The 21746-nt window shown below is 46.5% G+C and overlaps 1 protein-coding gene across 1 annotated transcript in view; it reads left to right on the top strand.

Annotated features, from left to right (window-relative positions):
* Window positions 1-21746, top strand: part of NEXMIF (neurite extension and migration factor) — a 186755-nt gene that overhangs the window by 79070 nt on the left and 85939 nt on the right. Inside the window, exon 5 of the mRNA XM_069063109.1 lies at window positions 20106-20224. The gene's annotated coding sequence lies outside the window, so the exon portion shown is untranslated. The remainder of the gene's footprint in view (window positions 1-20105; window positions 20225-21746) is intronic.

The following is a 21746-nucleotide window of genomic DNA, read 5'->3' as shown; positions in this document are numbered from 1 at the left end:
ATTTTCTCCTTTTCACTTTCTCCCTTTCTTTGCCCCTCTTCTCCCCTCCCTGTTCCCTTTCTCTCCTCTCTGTTTTCTCATCTTTTCCCTTTTTCTCCTCTCTCCTCCCCTTCTCTTCTCCCTCCTTTCTCCTTTTCCCTCTTGACCTTCTCAGTGTCTCTGCTTTTCCTTTCCCCCTCACTGCTTCTCCATCTTTTTCTTTTTTCCCCTTCTCATTCTCTTTCTTTTCCTTCTCTCTTCCCTCCCTCTCCTCTCTGCTTTCTTTTCTTCTTCTCATCACTAGCCTCTCATCCCTTGTCGCACCCCTTGGAAATGAGACTAAACCTTGAAGGGCCACTCAACCACTTTACAAAAAACCATCAATTCCAGTTCATTTCTTGGTTTACAAAGCACACACCTGCTTAAAAGCTGCTGATAGAAAATACCCTGGTGGAAGAGCAACCAAGGAGTTCATGGTGATCAGGCCCAAATGACTGCCTTTGCTTTTAAGGGGAATTCTCTAAATGTAAGGATGCCCCATGGAAAGTGGCTGCAGCCAGGCCCAGCTGTCCCTTTGGGTCCAAAGAGGCCTTGACCTATCACACTGGAGCCTGGCCTATACTGCTGCTCCCTTTTGCTTGTCCCCTGGGGCACTGGAGCAGGCTCTGTGTAGGCCTGCTGCCCAAAGCCCGGCCTAGCCCAGAAAATGTGGACAGGCTGAGCACCAGACTGAGGGATTTTTCAGTTACAGCCGAGAGGGCTTTTGATCTTCCACAGGGGAGGGAGGGCCAATACTGGGAAACCACAGATCCTTGAAGTCTTGTGAAGTAAGTGAGGGTAGTGGGGCTGCTGGTGTGGGAGGAGGTTGGGGAGAGCTGCCGATGGAGGATGGGGAGCCGACTTTGCCCAGGGGCGCTGGGCTGCCTTTTGGCTGGGAAGACTCTGCTAGCTGCCGACCTCCATTCTTTTCTTTTTCCTCATTTTCTCTCCTCCATTCTTTGCCTGCACCAGGGGTTCCTCATATGGGGTCTGTGTACTTCTTGTTGTTTTGGGTTTTTTTAGCCTATTTTGATAACTGTATTTCAGTATAATTGGTTGCTTTGTAATCTTATGTATTTTATTGTTTGTATTTAAAACATGATTTTGAGAAGGTGACTTTTGGCTTCATGGGACTGCCAGAGAGATCCATGATGCACACAAAAAGCTGAATATCCTCTGGCTTGTGCCCTAGGCAGGCAGGTCCACTTGACCAGAATCCTTAGGAGTTGGGGCTAGGGGATGGGAAGCAGTCAGTCTGTAGACATCAAGATACAGTCTCAGATCATAGGATTATGGAGCTAGGGTCAGAGCTGGAAGGAATCCTAGAGATCCATCAAGTCCAGCCCCCTCATTTTAAAAAGGAGGAAACCGAGGCCCAGGGAGTGGGAAGGCCTTGCCCACAGTAAGGGGCAGAGATAGGGTTTGAATCAGGTCTTCTGACTCTGGTGCCAGTGAGTATTCCACTGAATCGCAGGGCTCCAAGCTGAGCCTTGCCTTTTAGAAGGCCCATGACCACTCCCACCTTGGCCTATGGCTCCCCCTACAGTTCTGAGGAAAGACTGTTTAATGGAGAGACCAATACAGCTTTTTTTTTTTAATTTATTTTTTGTTACTCTGAAATTGACAGACACTAACAAAGCTGACCATTTCCATATACCAAGAACAGAAAAAGATGATTGTATATGGGACTACATATCTTACTACGTATAGCTTTTTATAAAAGTATATCCTCAATTCAGCATGTTAGCTCTAAAAGCTATTTCACTTCTTTTTATTTTCTTTTAAATTTTCCTTATGTTCTTTTCTGGGCATTTTTATGTCCTTCATCGAGGTTCTCTTCTTTCTTTCTGTCATGACCCCATTCTTCTGTACTACTCCTAGAATAAAAAAAAACAACTCTCTTTTTTCAATTGAAGGCCAAACCCCCAAACTCAAACCTGGGGTTACTAACCAGATAACCCTTGAGACAATCACTGCCCAAGAAATTGCCCTTATTGGGCTAGAAGACTGGATTCCAGAATCCTGCTTCCCAGGAAATCCTTTTCATGGCTACCATATGGCCAAGAATAGGTGAGCCTCTTTCTGACCTTGAATGAAGCAAAAGAGTTTAAGAGGCAGAATTGGGAAGGAGGACAATACAGGCATGTGGAACCATCTCTCCAAGGGCCCAGAGGTAGGACTTGGTATGCTGAGTCCAGGGAACAGCTGGAACAGATCAGTTGTGCAGCAGGGTGAGATGTCCTAGGTCTAGAAATGCAGACCTTTAGATGCTGATCAGAGACATTTGGACTTGGGCTAGATGCCGATGAAGGTTATTTAGCAGAGAGGCCTCAGGGTCAGACTTATGCCTAAAGAACATTATTTTAGTGGATATGGAAAGGATGGCTTAGAGACAATTGGACGGTTACTTATCCAACATATTGTAGAGGGGATTTGTGGTTCAGGCAGGAGTTGGACTTGGTTGACCTTGGTGGTCTCTTCCAACTCTGGAATTGTTTGCTCCCCTGCACTGAGCTGGGCCTCAGGTGCCTTATTTGTTAGATGACAGTAGTTACTCTAGATGCTTCCTAAGCATCTCTTTCAACTTTAAATCTGCAATCATGTGACCCAAGTCTGATACCAGGTCCATGCCCTCATCTGGGCCTTGGTGTCTGCCTTTGTGAAATGAATGGGGTCAGACCAGCTGAGCTCTATGGGCCCTTCCAACTTTAACATTCTGTTCCTCTGTAAGATTTCAAACACCTAAGTGGGATCATGTTTGTGGCTGTCAAGAAGTCAAGTTAGACTGTACCATCAAATGTGTACAGGGGAACGTTGGGGACTGAGGCTGGCATGGGAGGCTGGGGCCAGATGGTAGGCGAGCCTCCAGTCCCAAGTCTCTCCTCTTCCTCTCAGCAGTCTGTGTTCCCGAACTCTCTCAAGTGACCCTTGATGTTGATAGTGGAACCTTTTGGTTGCATGTCAGATTAGGACAGCAAGTCAGCAGGGTAGCTTTAAGTCCTAAGAGGAGGTGGCAAACAGGCCAGCTGTGCTTGTGGTGGGCCTCCTCCTGGAGCTTGGTGGAAGGGACTAAATGCTTTTTACTTCGCAACCCTTTGGCCAACGGGTCAGTGACAAGCTTGTGTTTAGAAGTGGTGCCGAAACGCACTTTGTCATTTATGTGGGGGAAATTGTATGATGCCAGCCGGGAAAAAGCAAGCCCCGAGTGTGCCAGTGACCCTGTGATGAGATGACCCAGTGCCTGGCTCCCATCAGGGTCCAGGAGGCCCCGCTTCCCTCCCTGGGGCTCTCGGAGCCCTTCAAGCCGACTGGCTGCGGCAGCGGCAGTGGCTTTGTGTGGTAGAGAGCCATAAACAAGCTTACCTTGTGGGGGCGGAGGCTGGGAGGAGGCGGGGCTTCGCTCGCACATCAGGGACCCTCTGGCACAGACTTTCTCAGTTTCGGGTGATCAGGCTATGAATCAGTCACCAGGCATTTCCTGAGTCCCCACCAGTGCCCAGCTCGGGCTCCAGCCCCAGAAGCGGATGGCGCTGATGCGTTTGGCAGTGGCAGCCTCGGCCCTCGGACCTGCCCCAGCACTTGGTTCTGCCTCTCTCTCATCCACGAACTGTGAGTATTCCAGTTATCTCTGTCTGTACCGTTCCCCACTGTTAGAGCACCAGATCTCAGAGCCAGCCGAGGGGCTGCCGTCTTCGGTGTCTCTCCCAGCACCTGGTACAGGGCTCTCTGTACAATGTAGGCAGTCGTTGGCGGAATTGAATTGAATTAGAGAGATAGACTGGACAAGCAAAGACTGGCGACTGGGGGGGGGGGGGTGGCGTCGGCAGCAGAATGAGAGCTGGTTTCAAGGATTTGAAGGATTCTTCTGTGGAAGAGGCTAAGACTTGTTCTGCTTGGTCCCTGAGGGGAGGGCTGGACATTGCAGAAAGGCAAATCAAGCCTGGGTGGAAGGAGGAACTTGCCAATAATCCGAGCTGTCGTCCCAGAGTAGAATGGGTCACTCTTGGCACTGGAGTTGCCCACATCGGCTGCTCCATTGGGTGGGTTTGGGTACTGGTCGGTCCGGCTGGCCCCAGGGCTCCCTTCCCCCCCCCCCCACCTCGGATAGATTCTGTGACTTAGCCATATGGGACTGAAAAAAATCAGTGAGGAAGGGGAGAGCTCCCGAGAGACTTCTTGGGGAGACATGGGCCCCTCAAGGCTGAGCTTGCTCTGGCTAGGAGAGGAGGGGGAAAGAGCCCAGGTGCTGCAGGGCTTGACCCAAGGGTCCCAAGGATCATTCTGCTCTTCCTCCTCCCATTCTCCCACTCTCTCCAGCTCTCATTAGAACAGGGATTCTTAACCTAGGGTCTGTGAACTTGGCTTTAAAAAAATAATAGAATTGGTTTTATTTGTAATTCTATATATTTAATGCATGAACAACAAGATTCTGAGGAGTCTAGAGGTTTCCCCAGACCACTAGAGGGGATCCAAGAAGCCCTGCTTTAGCGAGATGGCAAGGTATATACCAAGATAGCCTTGGTCTGGATGACAGTGAAATCCAGTGAAATCTTGTTGAATGCTGCTGTTTGGTGGAGCCATTGCTGAGATTGGAAGCAGGAGACCCGAGGAAGTGATTCTATCACTTAGTAGCTCTGTAATCTTGTGATTATATTACTTCTCTCCTTGAACCTCAGTTTCTCCATCTGTAGATTGAGGGGGAGGAGGTGGGCTAAATGATCTTGGAGGTCCTTTTCTTCTCCATTCTCGAATTTGATGACAGTAATAAGCTCATAGATGGATCAGTTCGCTCAAGATCTTTCTGGATTTCCTGTGCTCCCCCTTTGGGATCCTGAAGTGTCTACCTTGGGGTTGCTGACGAGTTTACTCCTCTGGATTTGCAGGCACCCATTCCCACAGGCTTGCCTCACTGAGAGGGTAGAGTATTTTTTGCCCAAGGTGTTGCTTTCCCAGCTGCTCTTGTGCTGGGTTCCAGTTCTCTAGGTCTAAGTGGGGTGGGGGTGGGGTGGGGAAGATGGGACTAACCTCGGGATCCAGGAGTCCTTGTGGTCACCAAGCATTTTCTCTCTATTATTGACTCTGGATGGTCTGAGTGCTGGTGGGAGCTGGTGAAACATTTTGATGTTAAAAAGGGGGTCTTCACATTCCAAGTTGGGGAACAATAACAATAGCTAGCGTTTCTATAGCTCTTAAAGGTTTGCCCAGAGCATTCCGTGGTATCTCATTTGATCCTTACTAGCACCCTGGGAGGGAGGTGCTTTTATTATTCCTTGAAACTGAGGCTGTGGGAGCTTAACCCATTCACTCAGCTGGGGGGAGGGGAGCATTTTTAAGGGCCTACTGTGTGTCAGGAATGATTTATCAATAATGTTGGAAGCAGAATTGGAGGCTTTTTGACTCCAGGTCCAGCTTTCTCTCCATTATACTTACTACCTAACTGCCTAAAATCAGCAATCCAGGCAAGCCCCTTTCATTTTCAAGTCTGATGGGGATTTGGAGCTACGCCTTCGTTTTGTAGACAAGAGAATGGAGGCTCTGAGAAAAGTGACTGGCCCAAGGTTATACAGCTGCATGTAGAGCTTATCTCCAGCTCTAGTGCTGGTAATGCAGGACGATGCTGCAGACACTGAGCTCTTGGGGAGGAGAAAGTGCTTGGGAACAGTAGCAAGGCTAATGGTAGTAATAGTAATAGCAATAATAATACCTATGGCTATGGATGACGCTTTAAGGTTCACAGAGCTCTCGACATGTGTTATCTAATGTGCTCTAAGTAGGTGCTGTTACACTCTCATTTTACAGATGAGGAAGCTGAGGCAGAAAGAGGTCAGGTGACTGTGCAGAAGCAGCTAGCTGGGCTCTGGGCTTTCTGACTCTGCTGCTCCCCCTAGAGTCAGGACTGGATCTGAAGTCCTTTGGCTTTTCTGGTGTCTCACTGTCTCCATGTCTCTGGCCCCTCCCTGGCAGGTCTGAGCTGGCAGGGGATGGAAGAATATGGAGTTCACTTTCCTGGGCATGTGGACAGGTAGACATTAGGATTGTTCCCCCCAGTGCAGACCCTCTTTGGAGCCTGAATGAGCAATGCTCAGGGAAGAGCGAGAGCGAGCGAGCGAGAGAGAGAGAGAGAGAGAGAGAGAGAGAGAGAGAGAGAGAGAGAGAGAGTGTGTGTGTGTGTGTGTGTGATATAAGACTTTATGTGTGCAGATTCAGGGATTCATAGAATTTTGGAGTTAGAAGGAATATGAAGATGAGGCTTTTGTCCCCCCCACCCCACCCTTGCGTCTGCAGCTTTTTTGTCCACCCTCCCAGCTGACCTCAGTGGCCATGGGATCCTGGGCTGGGCTTTGAGGCTAGGTTTAGACTCGGGTCCCTTCTTTGAACCTTTACCACTCTGGGATTCATTTTTCTTTACCTGTAGATTTTGGGGGATTGGATTTGGTTGTTCTAGACTCCTCTCTCCCCCCATCCCCGGCCTTCAGCTCTCAATCCTATATGAACCCTTCAATCTGCAGTGCCCAGGGTTCCTGAGGAAGGGGCTAGGGGCTGCTGAGCTGCCCTGAGAGGGTGGCAAGCTGGACTGTTTGTCAGGCCCCTAAGCTTTGGAGGGGTCCTCTGTGCAGCTGCAGACAGCTGGGCAGTGACTCAGACAGAATAGGAGCACAGGAAGGCAGTGGCTGCTGCCAGTAGTCCTTATGAAAGCGCAAGCTCGCCTTAGCTTCTCTCTAGATCCTGCTCTGCTGCTGCTGAGTGGTGGCGTAGCAAAGCCGAGGGAACCGGGATTGATGAGGGGCCCCACTGTTGACAGTCTCTGATGTGCCTCTTGGACAGTGTAGCTGACTGGCTACATAGCGACCATGTAGCTGACCATGCTGGAAGGACGGTCATAACAATTAGAACTGAAAGGGACTGCAGAGAAAGGGAAAAGAAAACAATGTGTGTGTGTGTGTGTGTGTGCGTGTGTGTGTGCATTAGACTATGCGTATCACACTAATAGATGGATGGATAGATAGACAAGATAGATATGGATCTACAGACAAGATATATAGGATAGATAAATATGGACAGACAGACAAGAGAGAAATAGACAGGACAGACAGGGCAGATAGACGAGATAGATATGGAAAGACAGGATAGATAAACAGGCAGGGTAGACAGATAGATAGATATAGACAGACACACAAGACAGACAGGAAAGATTGCTAGATAGGATAGACAGATATAGAGAGACAAGATAGATGGATAGAGTCAGACAAGATACACAGACAGGATAGATAGGTGGGTAGGTAAATAGAGCAATTCCCTTCATATTATAGATAAGGAAACAGGTTTAAAGATGTTGAGTAATTTGTCCAAGGTCAGAAAAATAGGAAAGTGGCAGGAATTTGAAATGAGGCCTTCAGGATCCAAATCCAAGGCTCTTTTCTCTGAACCATTCAGGGTGAGTGATACCTTATCAGGGGTGGGGAACCTGCAGCCTCAAGGCCACATGTAGCCCTCTAGGTCCTCAAGTGAGGCCCTTTGACCGAATACAAACTTCACAAAACAAATCCCCTTAATAAAAGGATTTGTTCTGTCAAACTTGGACTCAGTCAAAAGGCTGCACCTGAGGACCTGGAGGGCCACATGTGACCTTGAGGATACAGGTTCCCCATCCCTGTGGGCCTAGGTAAAACCTCTATGTGGCAGAACAGTACAATTCTGGAGAAGGTTCCTGGGCTTTTTTTTCCCTGCCAAGTCTCTGAGCATGTGCCAGGCAAAAGTCTCCTGTTTTAGGCTGTGCTTCATGTGCCTGAGGTCTTTGGCACAATTGACCACCAGAGGGCTACTTGGTCACAAGGTCGGACAGAACTGCCTCCTTCACCACCCTTTTTTTAAATCTTTCTTATTCTCTCAGGGAGGCCTGGGTCAGAGGTTAAGAACCACTGCTTTATAGAGGAACAGAAGTGGGGAAGAAGCTAGCTCCATAGCCATTATATAAACTATGTATACAATTGGTCTATAATGCTGTTCTTCCCCCCACCCTCCACTAAGGTAAAAAAAGGCAAGACTGTTTTCTCATTTTTCAGTTCTGTCAGACTTTTCATGACCCCATTTGGGGCTTTCTTGGCAAAGATACTAGAGTGGTTAGCTTTGTCCTTTGCCAGTTCATGTGTCAAATGAGGAAACTGAGGCAAACAGGATGAAGTGACATGCCCAGGTCACCTAGCTAGTAAGTGTCTGAGGCTGGATTTGAACTCAGGAAAATGACTAAGTCTTCCTGACTTCCCATCTCAGACACTGCAGCGCCACCTAGATTCCCCAACTGGTATACAGTGCCATTTATTTTGGGTCCTTGAAACTCCTGGACTTTTACAGAATGGCACAGTTGGAAGGGACTGTACCAGAGCAGAAATCCAAGTCACCCAGCCTTTGCTTGACCCCTCCCCACCATGATAAGGAGTTCTCACATTTAGGAGACTGTGCAGTATCTGGGGTCGGGATGCAAGCGGGCCAATATCATTTGTCTTGTCCATTGAGCCAGCTAAGAAACCACCTTTCCATTTATCAAGGTCACATTGGTTTCACTTAGAGTCTTCAGTAGTGCTGCCAGAGTCCAGAGTAAGGAAGAAACAGGGTCTTCTGGGGGAGGAGATGAAAAAACAGTTTTGATTCTTCTCAAGTCCTGATTCCTTCTGAATGGATACAAATCATAAAAAGTAAGTGAAATTTACACTGTGCTTTAATGTTTGCACTATGCTTTATAAAGATGACCTCATTTGAGCCTCATAGTAATCCTTTTTTTTTCCTTTTTGGAGGTCAATTGGGGTTAAGTGACTTGCCCAAGGTCACACAGCTAGTTTTTTGTGTTCAGTGTCTGAGGCCAGATTTGAACTCAGGTCCTCCTGACTCCAGGTCCAGTGCTCTATTCATTGCGCCATCTAGCCACCTCCTGTCATCTCCATTTTACAGAGGAAGAACCTGAAGCTCAGAGAGACTGAGTTATTCTTAGTCATATAAATTTTGAGTATCAGAGACAGGAATGGAAAGCATGTCTTCTGGACTCCAGGTCTAGCACTCTAACCGTTGTACCACACAGCCCCAAATCCCCCAACTTTGGCCATAAGGCAACTTAGAAATCATCAATGACAGTTTCCTCCTCTGTAAAATGGAGGGAGGCTCTTAATGAATGCTTATCCCCTCATCTTGATGTAGCACATTGGAAACCATGATGTTAAGAGTCCAGCTGTCTTGTCATAGATGATTTCTAAGGTCCCTTACAGCTCTAGATGCTATGGTTTCATGGGGGTTGTGCTGGGAAAGTATCTTCCTTTGGCTTGGTAACTGCCACCTGCAAGAACTGGCCTGCTGTGTGCATGATCTGGCCCTTAGGGTTCCAGGACTGAGCCCTCTGCCCAGCACTCTGGACAAGTCACAGTTCCCAAGTGCAGCCACAAGGGGGCGGAATGACCTTGTACACAGCCCAGCCCCTCCTCAGTTTTTGACCTGTCAACCTTGGGATACTTCCAGAATCCCCTCCCACTTATTGATTGATTGATTGATTGATGGGAGAAGGAAGCAGACCTCATGTGGTGGTGGTGTTTAGTCAATTAATTGTGTCCAACTCTTTATGACCCCATCTGGGCTTTTCTTGGCAGAGATACTGGAGTGTTTTGCCATTTCATTTTCCAGCTCATTTTACAGATGAGGAAACTGAGGTAAACAGGATGAAGTGACTTGCCCAGGGTCACACAGCTAGGAAGTGTCTGAAGCTGGGTTTGAACTCATGAAAATGAGTCTCCTTAGCCACTCCAGATCCCATGTAGGAAATGGAATCCAGAATTTCTTCCTTTTAGTTTGGTACTTTGTCTAGGGAGTGAAACCTGACTTTCATTTTGACAGCTTTTTGTGCTAGTCAGCTTTGGGATGAGCAATGAGGAATGGGCGTAGTGGCCCCTCTTCTGATCCCTCTGCCATAAGTGAAGCACTGTTAGGTGGTCAGAGATCTGAATTCAAGTTCTGCTTCTATCACTGAGCTCCTTACCTTGGACATGTTTCAGATTAAGACTCCCACAACATTCCTGACATCCATTCTGTGCTCTACATCTAGAGACATTTGGAAGGTATCTCAGAGGGCTTCTAGCCAAGATCCTCTCCCCCACCCTCCGCAGTTGCTTTCAGTTCTACCCTCTGAGGTCAAGTAGAACAAGTTTAACCTCTGTTCCATGTAATGGCCCATCCAGTGCTATCTTCTTTCCAGTGCAAGTCTTCTTTTCTCCAAACCAACCACCTCCAATTTCTTGTTTAAGGTCCATGTAGGGTGTGGGCTCCAGGCCCTTTGTCATCCTGATTGCCCTCCTGGAGGCACTTCAGTTTGTGAATATGTTTCATTTTGTCACTGCCCTTCCTAAAATCTGACCCCTAGCCTAATCACACTAATCCAGATGTGATTGTAACCAGGGCAGTGTACAGCTGTGCTTCTCTTAATGTAGCCAAAGGTCACATTGATTTTCTTAACTGCTACATCACACATTTGGTGATTTAACTTGAGGTCTTCTAAGACAGCTAGATCTTTTTCACACAAGCTGTCAGTACAGTGGACCCAGAATCAAGAAGACCTGAGTTACAAATCTTGTATCAGATATTTATTAGTTATGTAAATCTGGGCAAAGTGCTTAACTGCTGTCTGCCTCAGTTTCCTTAACTGTAAAATTGGGATAATGATAGGATCTACCTCCCAGGATTGTTGTGAGGATCAAATGAGGTTAGATTTGTGAAGCACTTAGCACAAAGCCTGGCACATAGCAAGCTCTTAATAAATGCTTGTCCCTCTCCTCTTTTTTTTTGGCTGGCAATTGGGGTTAAGTGACTTGCCCAAGGTCACACAGCTAGTTTTTGGGTTAAGTGTGTAAGGCCAGATTTGAACTCAGGTCCTCCTGACTCCAGAGCCGGTGCTCTATTCATTGTGCCACCTAGCAACCCCGTGTCCCTCTCCTCTTGATGTAGCACATTGAGAACCATGATGTTAGAGTCCAGATGTGGTGGCTGTCCTGTCATTGATGAAAAAAATGCTTTCTTATGGCAACATTTACAAATATTTTTCATTTTTATATGCTTATTAACCTCTTTCTAGTTTCATCTTTAAACATTTTCAGGATGATCTGGCTTAATTGATGTTTTACCAAGTTTTTCACATACTTGTTTTGCCCTGCTTTAGGAGATGAGACTGCTCATAATCCTTCTCCATCCTTTTCCTTAGGATTTTACAAACAAGTTTATTGTTAAAGGAGATCAAGTGTTTCTTGGCTGAGATGTTTGGTTGTCATTATGGTGATTGTTTTACATAAATTAAACTACTTACAAAAATGATTATAATCTGTGTCAGTGTCTGTTTCTTTATCCATTTACCATTTTCAGTGTCAACTGCATGTTTAAATAAGTTGAATTAGAGTTGCCTCAGTTGCATGACATTTCTTCTTTTGTTCTTCCTCATTTGTATTCTTGCTTCTTGTTTGTTTTTGCTTTTGATCTTTGTTCAGAGAAGGTTGGTGTATGGTTATCTATGGATAACTGATTTGGAGATGGCCTCCATTTCAATTACCAGTCACTTCCTGTTAAAATATAATCAGTTTTCTGTTGTTTTTTTTTCAGTGCTCATCAAGTCCAACAGCTCCTGTCTCTCTTCTTAAAGAAAATATTCATGACATATATGTGGGGAGGGGTGTTTGTGTGTGAGGGGTGTTGTATGGTGTAAAAGCCTTCAATTTTTGCTGTTTCTGACTCCTGAACCATGTTTTCCAGCATATATTTTTGCCATTCTCTCTTATGCTCACCTTTGCATGGAGGTTACCAAGTAGAAAAGTATATATTGATTTAATTTGGAATGTCTTCTCAAGGTCTTCATAGAGTTTCTCTACCACCCCTTCCTCTGCAACAGATGTTGATGCATAAGCTGTAATTATCTTCCTGGTGGTCTTTTTGCAAAAGCTCATCATAAGCCTTGCATTATGTGATGACCACATGTCCCATGAGATATTTCTTGTTGCTTTTGGACACATGGTAAAACCAGTGCCTTTATTTGCATTTCCAAGGAGAACCTGTTAGCAACCTTCTATTTAGCTGCAAATTCATTTTATTTTCTGGTTTCATTTGTAGCAGGAATACCAAGATTGATATGACTCATTTCTTCCAGTAGTACATCCACTGAGGTCATTAGACACGGATCTTGCATTTAGAGTACCAATAGCTAGACTGATGTTTATAGACAGCCAAAAGACTGATTTCTACCACCCTCTGCCCCCTTCCCTTCTAACACCAGCACTGCAGAAATGGAAGGGGGTCACACAGGACTGAAGGCCATTTTGTATTTGTCTTTGTCTGCTGGATTGCTGTGGTCAAAGAATTCAGCACCAAGCGACTATCTTATTGATGAGGAACCTCTGGATGATAATAAATCTACAGTAGATTATAGATTTAGAGCCAGAAGGAACCTTAGAGGCCATCAAGACCAACTCCCTCATTAAAATGAGGAAAATGAGGCCACAGGTGAAATAACTTGCCCAGGAGCTCACTTTGATACGGTCCTTCAGGGCTCACTTTGTTCACTAGCTACCTAAACCCCTACCTGTGGGCAGGGGCACTGTGCCAGGTGATGGGCATACAGAGACAAAAATGAAACAGTCCCTAGCCTCAGGACATTGCTGGGGGAGTGTGGCAGCTACACAGATGGGTAAATACAATGTTATTTATTTGAGGAGGAACATTAAAAACTAGGGGGATAAGAGACTTCTCATAGGATGTGGCAGCTGAGCTGAGCCTTGAAGGAAAAGAATGATTCTAAGAGGTAAAGTTGAGGAGAGAATACATTCCATAAATTGAGAAGAGCCTTTGCAAAGGCATGGAGGTGGGAGATGGGGTGTCAAATTCAGTGAATTTAGAGAAATCAGAGAAATGATTCCACGGTAGCAGTGGGGGTAGTGGTGAGAGCACTGGATCTGCAGTCAAAGATTTGAATCCTTACTCTGCTACTTGTTAGCTACATGATGATGGGTTAAGAAAGTCATTTCCCCTCTCTGGGCCTTGGTTTTCTCCCCTGTAAAATGGGTTTGGGCTAGATGACCTCTCTGAGATCCCTTTTGAAAGCTCTGACATTGTGATTCGAACCACCACCTCCTCAAGCAGCCCATTCCGACTCTAGACAACTCCAATGGTTAAGAAATAGCTGCTCATATTGAGGCAAAATCTGCCTTTCTTTACCTTCCCCATCTTGGGCCCTCTGGGACTGCAATGGAGAGCGAATGAAACAGAAGAATATGAAATTCTATTGGAAAGAAGCCTGGCTGGGGAGGATCTGAAATGCCAGGCTGAGGAGCTTGTGTTTTATTCGAGGTGTTTGAGCAGGGCATCCCAGTGATCAGATCAGATTTTTAGGGATAATTTGGTAGCTGTGTGCAGGGTGGATTAGAGAGGGAAAAGACCAGAGTCAGGGAACCCAATTAGGAGGCCATTGCAGTGTTCCAGGAGGGAGGTGATGAGGTCCTGAATTAGGACACTGGCCATGTGAATTGAGAAAAGGGACCAGATACAGAGGTTGTTGTGGAGATGAGAAAATGGCAGGTGTGAGAGGTGAGGTGCTTTTTGCATAGACCCACACTAGGAGAGTGGCAAACTGGGACTCGTGTCCTCTGACTTCAAGTGGAATGCCTCTGTGAGCCTTATCTGTTTTACATGTTATTCCAGTGGTGAGCTCGTGGTTAGGAGGGTAGTGTTGATTCTTTGCCTGGGATATTGTCTTGCTTTCCCCAGGCCCAGCAGCAAGATGATGATGTAACAGGAGTGGGCCAGCGATCCTAAGGAAACTGCTGCTGCTGCTGCCTTCTCCAGTTGGGTTCTGGGGAGAGCTTACTCAGAATGGGGACTGAATCCATTGCCACCTTCTTGGACTCTCTACACCTTCTAGCCCTGATATTTTGTTTTACAAGGTACTTTTACAGCTCTGACAGTCTGTGTTTTAAGGCCCCTCCCAGCTCTGACATTCTTTGTTCTAAGGTTCCTCTCAGCCTTCTATTCCCTGTTCTAAGCCCCTTCCCAATTTCCGCATCCTTTGTCATGTCTTTTGCCCTTCCCTGGGCCTAGAGCTGTGCTGAGCTCATAGGAGGTACACAGTATGTCCCTGCTGATAGCTTGCTCATGAATCTCATGTAGTGCCCACCTTTAGTACTTGCCTTGGACCTCCTCAGGGGCCCTAATTTCCTACTTAAAGACACAATGGCTATGGTGACCTGTCGATCAATGAATATCAGTATGACACTGTCTTGAAGTTCTTCAGCCAGTCCTCTAGAGTCCAGCAGAGGTTTGCCTTGCCCCCAGGAGCTGAAGGAAGAAGTCAGGAAGTGAGGCAGATGCGATCTAGCTACATTGTCTTCATCGTTAGTGGTTATTAATAATTCAGAATTGAATGGTAATTACAACAATAATTTTGCTCCTTGGGAAAAAAAATGTCAGTTCTTGCCGGAAACTCCTGCTTTCCCTGAAACAATGTAATAGACTCCAAAGACAGAATAGAAAACTGTGCATGTTTGGTGGGAAAGTTGTCACAGGGACTTCAATGGAAGGAAATACTGGATCCATTTGGAGACCGTTTTAGTGTTTCTGTTTTGCTTTGATAGTTTTATGTTTCGTTAAAAAAATTAAAATTTGAGTTGGTTTTGGTTTGGGGCTCTGTAAATGAATGGGGTTTATTTCATTGCTTCATCAAGCATTTGAAAGACTGTGATGGGGAAGAGGGATTAGCCTTGTTCTACTTGGTCCAGGAGGGCACAAGGTGGGGAAGGTAAAGAAAGGCAGATTTTTGCCTCAGTATGAACAGCTATTTCTTAACCATTGGAGCTGTCCAGAGTTGGAATGGGCTGCTTGAGGAATCACAATGTCAGAACTTTCAAAAGGGATCTCAGAGAGGTCATCTAGCCCAAACCCATTTTACAGGAGAGGAAACTGAGGCCCAGAAATGGGAAGTGACTTTCCTAACCCATCATCATGCAGCTAATAAGTAGCAGAGTAAGGATTCAAATCTTTGACTCTAGATTCAGTGCTCTCACCACTACCCATACTGCTTCCGTGGACTAATTTCTCTGGCTTCTCTGTTTCTATAACAGGAGGTCTTGACCTGGGTTAGACTTCAGGGAGTCTGTAATAACAAAAAATTTTTTTAAATCACATTTTAATTTTAATATAATTAGTTTTCTTTTTTCCACACTTTTTTATTTTCCACACTTAAAACCATTATTCTGAGAGGGGTCCCAATAGGCTCTATCAGTCTGTCACAAGGGTCTAATACATGAGAAAGCTTAAGAATGCCTGGGCTGGAAGAAATTGAAGCAGCTGTCCCTCGGACTTCTTCCTGTACTTGCTTTAGTGGAGAGTACTAGGTTTGAAATCATGGAACCTGGGCTCTGATACTAAATAGCTGTGTGACCGTGGGCAATTCCCTTCCAATTTAGTTCCCTTATCTGAAAAATGGAGGCTAAGATAACTTGTACTCTCTACTTCACAGGGTTGTTGTAAGGAAAAGCATTTGGCAAGCCCTGAATACGGTAGACATGTGAGTTATTATTTCTAGGCCCAGGGTCCTAGTTCCCTCCTCCCTGCGGAGATCTTGGATCTTTCCAGATGTTCCCCATCCTTTGGTGCACAGGGAATGTGTGTGTGTGTGGGGAGGGGAGCACTGAGGGTTGACCAATTTGTTAAGAGGCTTCAAGGGAGGTTCAGCTACAAGGGAAGGGGAATATTGTCCCCCTGTTCCAGGCTGTGGGCAAATCCAGCCCTGATTCTCCTGCTAGCTTTTCTTATGTTGCAGAGAAAAATCAGACCTTGTGTTTCTCTGCTCTGTTTCTGAGTAGGTAAAATTTTAACTCTCGCCAATATGGGGAAAGAAGAGTGATAGCAGACTGCTGCTATGTCTGTGTCACACTGAGCTAGCTAGCTAGCACTGGGAGCTGTCCAGCATGGAGTCAGGGAGCTGTACCCATTCCCATCCTAGAGTCATAGAATGCTGGACTGTAATAGGCTGAAGAACGTAGAATTTTTATAGTCAGGAAGGATCTTAGGGATCATCTGGTCCAGTGCCCTCATATGACAGATGAGGAAACTGAGGCCTAATTACCAAAATGATATCCCATGATCAGCTAGATAGGTTATATACATCAGGTCAGAGAATAGCATTGAAGAAGGGAACTTGCAGGAGAGATTAGATTGCTCAGGCAGTCAGAAACTGGAGCTTCGGGGTGGGGGGGGATGTAACCATCACATGGCTTACTCTTCTCCTCATCCAGTGAAATGTGCTCAGCTTAAGTGGAAACAGCTGCTCTGCTGTAGAGGGGAAAAAACAGGCTTGTGCTCCATGTTCAGCTGGCTGCTGTGTTGCCTCGGAGTTGTGAATTCAGACCCCTCCTCCTGTCAGAGGCATTTAGGAAATAAGGACTCTGGTAATGGGTTTGTAAATCGAGGTTGGTGCTGATGAGGGGCCCTCCTCTTGGGAATGCTGTGAGAGAGAGAGAGAGAGAGAGAGAGAGAGAGAGAGAGAGAGAGAGGGGGAGAGAGAGAGAGAGAGAGAGAGAGAGAGAGAGGGGAGAGAGAGAGAGAGTGTGTGTGTGTGTGTGTGTGTGTGTGTGTGTGTGTGTGTTTCTTTGGGAAGGAGGGGAATGCCGGCCTTGGGCTGTTCCAAGCTTTTCTAATTAGAGCACATGGTCTACCTCTTTTGTCTGGCAGAAGCCCGCATTATTAATGGATAGAAAAGGTGGTGGTTGTGTGTCATTTCTCATCTCCTCTGTAAAATACCTGTAGAAGTAATGAGACTGCTGGTGGTCTGGTGGCCTCCCCTAGTTGCTTTTTCTACATGGAGGGTACTGAATTCAGGGAAGGCCTGAGGGTATTGGGAAGAGCAGTGGGTTGAGAGTCCAGACTTGGAATCCTTGCTCTGCAGCTTATCAGCTGTGGGATTCTGGCTTATGATAGACATTTCCCTCTATGAACCTCAGTTTTCTCCTTTAAAATGAGTCTAGACTCCATTCTGTACTTTGTCCTTTAAAGTTCCCTCTGGCTCTAAATTCTATATTCTATGTTCTAAGGCTTCCCTCAGCTCTGCTACTTTCACTTTGACATTCTATGCCCTAAGATCCTTCCTCGATCTGACCTCTGGTCCTTCATTTACACGTACACAACAATGAGCAACATGAGTGACAGATGAATGGTGGTCAAGATCCTTGTGGGCTGAAGTAGTCACTGAAGCCTTCCTGGAGGAGATGGCACTTGTACTGGGCCCTTTGGAATGGGGTAGGAAAACTATTTGGTGAGGAGGCTGAGGTGCCAGCACTGTGAAACACTACAGTAAACTGGCGTGGTTCTCCCACTAGGTTGTCCACATGCCAGTCCCAGTACCTCCCATTGGAAGGTTTGCCAAAGCAACATTTATTGACGCCCAGGTCTGTAATCATGTCCCCATTGAATTGACCTTAGCTTTGTAGGCCCTAGGGTAAGTGATACATAGCCCAGACATTCCCTTGTGCCTCAATTAATCCTTTCCCCATGACAGGTGACAGACTCACACAGAGGTTGCCTGATTTATTAGCTTTGAAACCCGGGTGTGTTTGACAGTGTTGGAATTTTCAACCAATGGGTTATCTTGAGCTGTCATCCAGTGTTTATTAAGCGCCATATCTGAGTCTCAGCTGGAGCAGGGGCTTCTGGGAAACATCCCTCTCTGCCAGCTTAGACTAGGAGGAAGGGTGATGTGTTCGCAGGCATTTGTGCTGGTGCTTCTGGAGTGAAGGCAGGAAATCACTGGCTATATGGGTAGGATCCTGCAGAGAGTTATGATTAGCATGACTCCTATCAAGACCTGAAGTTGAGTCATTACCAAGTGACTGGATTTCAGTGGAACTGGGCTTCATAGGGAGTCCTAATCTTAGCGATTTAGAGACTCATAGAATGTTAGCTCTGGAAGAAATCTTGTTTAGGGTGGTAGCAAGAACACTGGGAAACTTGGGAGCTGGGAGACTGGGTTGAGAATTCCCAGTTCCAGTACTTAAGTAGCCATAGCCATATGGCTGTAGCATTTTACTTCTCTGAGCCTCAGTTTCTCTCACTGTAAAATGGGGACAATAGTACTTGCACTGCCTTCCTCCCAGGCTCATTGTGAGAAAAATACTTTGTATTCCCTAAAGAGCTAGAGAAATCAAAGCTATTATTTAGTCCAGCTTGGCCAAGGGCATGCCAGGAGGGATCACTGGCAGACAGAGGTCTGCTGACATCAAGGCTGGTCCTCTTTCCCCTGTACTGGACTAGGAGCTCACTACCGCCGTCATGGCAAGGACCATGTTGTCTGCTAGGCAGCATCCTTTTCCTTCATATGTTGTGAGGACAGTGTTTTGTAAACTGTGAAGAGCTGTATCAAATGGAGTTCTGAGAATGATTCCCACCAGTCTGCCCTGTGCATCTGGCCCTTCTGGGTACCTCTGGGATGTGTTTGGACTGCAGCACGCTCTGGGATTTTGGGCACATTCTGCAGCAGAGCGGCAAAGGGGGTGCACATAGGGCTGGCGGAGATGGCCTCCAGGGGACTTTGTCTCTCCTGGTGATTAGACACATCTCTGCCTCTGCTGGCCCCTTTGTCTTTCTGTAGCTCTGAGTGTTACATGTGCTTTGGCCCAGAGGCTTGGGATTTCCAGTGTGTGGCTGCAGGCAGCAGCAGCGGCATTCGCTGCCGCAGGATCTCTGTGGGCCCCAGAGGGAGGTTGCCCAGAAGAAAACAGGACGGGCAAGGGGGGTAGGGGGGAAGAGGGTGGGTCTGGGGTGAAGGGAGGACAGGGGTGGCGGCAAGAGGACCAGACCAGGCGGCAGAAGACCTAGAGTCGCTATTTGATATTTGTTAGGTTCAGGATTTTTTTTCTTTTGCCTTTTGGAGGGCAATTGGGGTTAAGTAACTTGCCCAAGGTTACATGGCTAGTTTTTTTGTGTGGGTGTTGTGTCTGAGGCCAGAACTGAACTCGGGTACTCCTGACTCCAGAGCCAACACTTTACTCACTGTGCCACCTAGCTGCCCTGGGATTTTTTTTTAAATGAAAAATTACCCCCCCCCCCCCCCCCCCAAGACCTGGGTTGGAGTCCTGTCTTTGCTTTGCTTGTTAGCTGTGTGTCCTTTGGTTAGTCCCTTTCCCCGATCTGAGCCTCAGCTTCCCCTGAATTAGCTGATTGCTAAGGGCCTCTCCAGCTCTAAATCCTCAGAGATAGTAGAAAGGTGAGGACATTTAAGTTGGAAGCTTTTGGTGCTAGTGTCCTGCTCTGCTACTAGTAAGCCACTTTCCCTGCCTTTCTGGGCCTCAGTTTCTTCCTTTGTAAATGAGCATATTGGACTAGATGCCCCTCTCACCCCTTAAGGTCTGTGACTCTCCTAGATAAACCTGTCCTTCCTCTACCTTCCCCACCCCCAGCCCTACAGTAGACTTTGGATTTAGCCTCCCCCTGGGGACAGTGAATGGTTTCCAACTGAAGGATGTCTTAAAAACCATGATATCCTGAGAGCCTGAAGAGGCTTCTGGGACTTCTAGGCAATTCCACTCCCCCCTGAAGATGGTTAGCAAAGAACCTGCTGAAGCCACTCCCCTTATCCTTGAAGGTGACAGACGTGACCATAAACTCCATTGGCTCCCTGTTGACTCTGGGACCAAAGACAAAGCCCTTAGCCAGATGTCTGAGGACACAACCCCCGGGTGGGGGCCTAGGGCACAGAGCATTGGAACATAAAGATTTAGAAGGGACCCAAAGACACAGAATGGCTGGGTTAGTAAAGACCTGAGAATACACTATGTCAGGCAGGGACCTCAGAATAGATAATGTTTAAGATTGTAGGGACCATGGGAGGATAGATTTAGAGCTGGAAGGGGTCTTAGAGGTCTTCCAGTTCTTGCCATTTAACAGGTGAGGAAACTGAGACACAGAGAGGTTAGGTGATTTCACCCAAGTATTGCTCTCTCATCCCATATGTACTCTTAGGACATGGGATGATTGTGTTGGGAGGGACCTTAGGTGTAATTTGATTCAAACTCTTTGTTTTACAGAATCTTAGCATCTCAAGTTGGCAGAGACATCAGCCGATTTGCTCCAGGTCACAAGACTCAAGCCATCGTGTGGGAGGGAACTGAGGCCTGGCACTGACTTGCCTAAGCTCTCACGGCCTGTAAGTAAGCAGCTTGGGTCAGATCTGTTGGAAGGGAGGGGCAGCTAAAATGGGGTGTTTGGATTGTTTTTGAAAATTGCTTGCATTTCTAGAGCATGCTAAGGTTTGCAAGTGCTTTAATTATATTACTTCTTTTGAGACTCAGAGCCACCCTGGGAAGATGGCACTCTTACTCAGTGTCCCACCAGATTGCTTGAGAACTTCCAGTTTTCTATTCCAATTCCTGTTGTGAACTTGGTTAGAGACCCCAGCCTGGCTTTGGATCTTATTAACAAGAATAGCTAGCATTTATATAATGCTTTAAGGTTTGCAAAGCATTGTATAAATATTTATTTTTATGGTTTTTTTGGAGGGGGGGAAGGCAAGGCAATTGGGGTTAAGTGACTTGCCCAAGGTCACACAGCTAGTAAGTGTGTCAAATGTCTGAGGCCACATTTGAACTCAGGTCCTCCTGACTCCAGGGCTGGTGCTCTATTCACTGTGCCACTGAACCGCCCCATCACTATATAAATGTTATCTCATTTTACCCTCACAAGAACTTTGGGAGGGAAGGTGCTATTATTATCTCATGTTACAGATGGGGAAACCGAGGCAGGCAAAGGTTAAGTTACTTGCCCTGGGTCACACAGCTAGTGAGTGTCTGAAGCAGGATTTGAACTCAGGTTTTCCTGACTCCAGTCCACTACTCTATCCATTGCCCCTGCTAGTTTATGTAATATTAGCTCATTTGAGCCGGTTTAAAACCCTGGTAGGAAGGGGCTATTTATTGTTATTCCTGTTTTACAAGTGAGGCTTTAGAAATTAGAAAACAGGCTGAGGAGAGCTGAGGGACTTGCTCAGTGTCACACAGATAGCTAATGACTGAGGCTGGATTTGAACTCCGGTCTTCCTGATTTTAAGCCCAGCAGTATATCCACTGTGACCCCTAACTGTGTATGTTATCATATTGGAACTCATACACATCTTCTAACAGAAAAGCATAATGGGCCCTTGTAGCAGCAAGCACCCCAAGCATCCTCAGGGTGGCTGCTCACCCAGGTTCTTGGATCTGCTTTGATAAAGGAAAGCAACTCAAAATGGGTCAACAAGCTTACTTTAATCAGTCAGACCATATATCGTTTACCTTGTTCAGGGGAAAAAGGTCAGCACCCCGAACTTCAAAGTATACAGGCAGAATTATCAAGACAGAAACAGATCAAGTAGACAGCTTTCCAAACTGTCCAACCATTACATCCATACCCAATCAACATCTGGGTTTTTCAAAGCGGGGGGGGGGGGGCTCCAGACAATGGCTTCCCAGAATCCATATCAAATCACAGAACACTTCTCAAAGTGAGCCCCCAAAACAAAGCCTCACATCAGGGCTTATATAGCCTTCTCCTGGCTCAGAGAATGTAACAACCTTATTGACCCACTGGCCAATCAAAAAGTATCTACTGAAAAACAAGCCTCCCACCCCCATGTTTCAGGTGCACTTTAGCCTAGGGGCAGGGAAGATCTTCTAAATTTGCATTCCCATTAC

This window comes from Petaurus breviceps, unplaced genomic scaffold (assembly GCF_028583685.1).
Source record: "Petaurus breviceps papuanus isolate PSGF00001 unplaced genomic scaffold, PetGlider_PUasm1.0 90535, whole genome shotgun sequence".
Classification (NCBI taxonomy): domain Eukaryota; kingdom Metazoa; phylum Chordata; class Mammalia; order Diprotodontia; family Petauridae; genus Petaurus; species Petaurus breviceps.
This window is presented reverse-complemented; position numbering and strand designations above follow the sequence as displayed.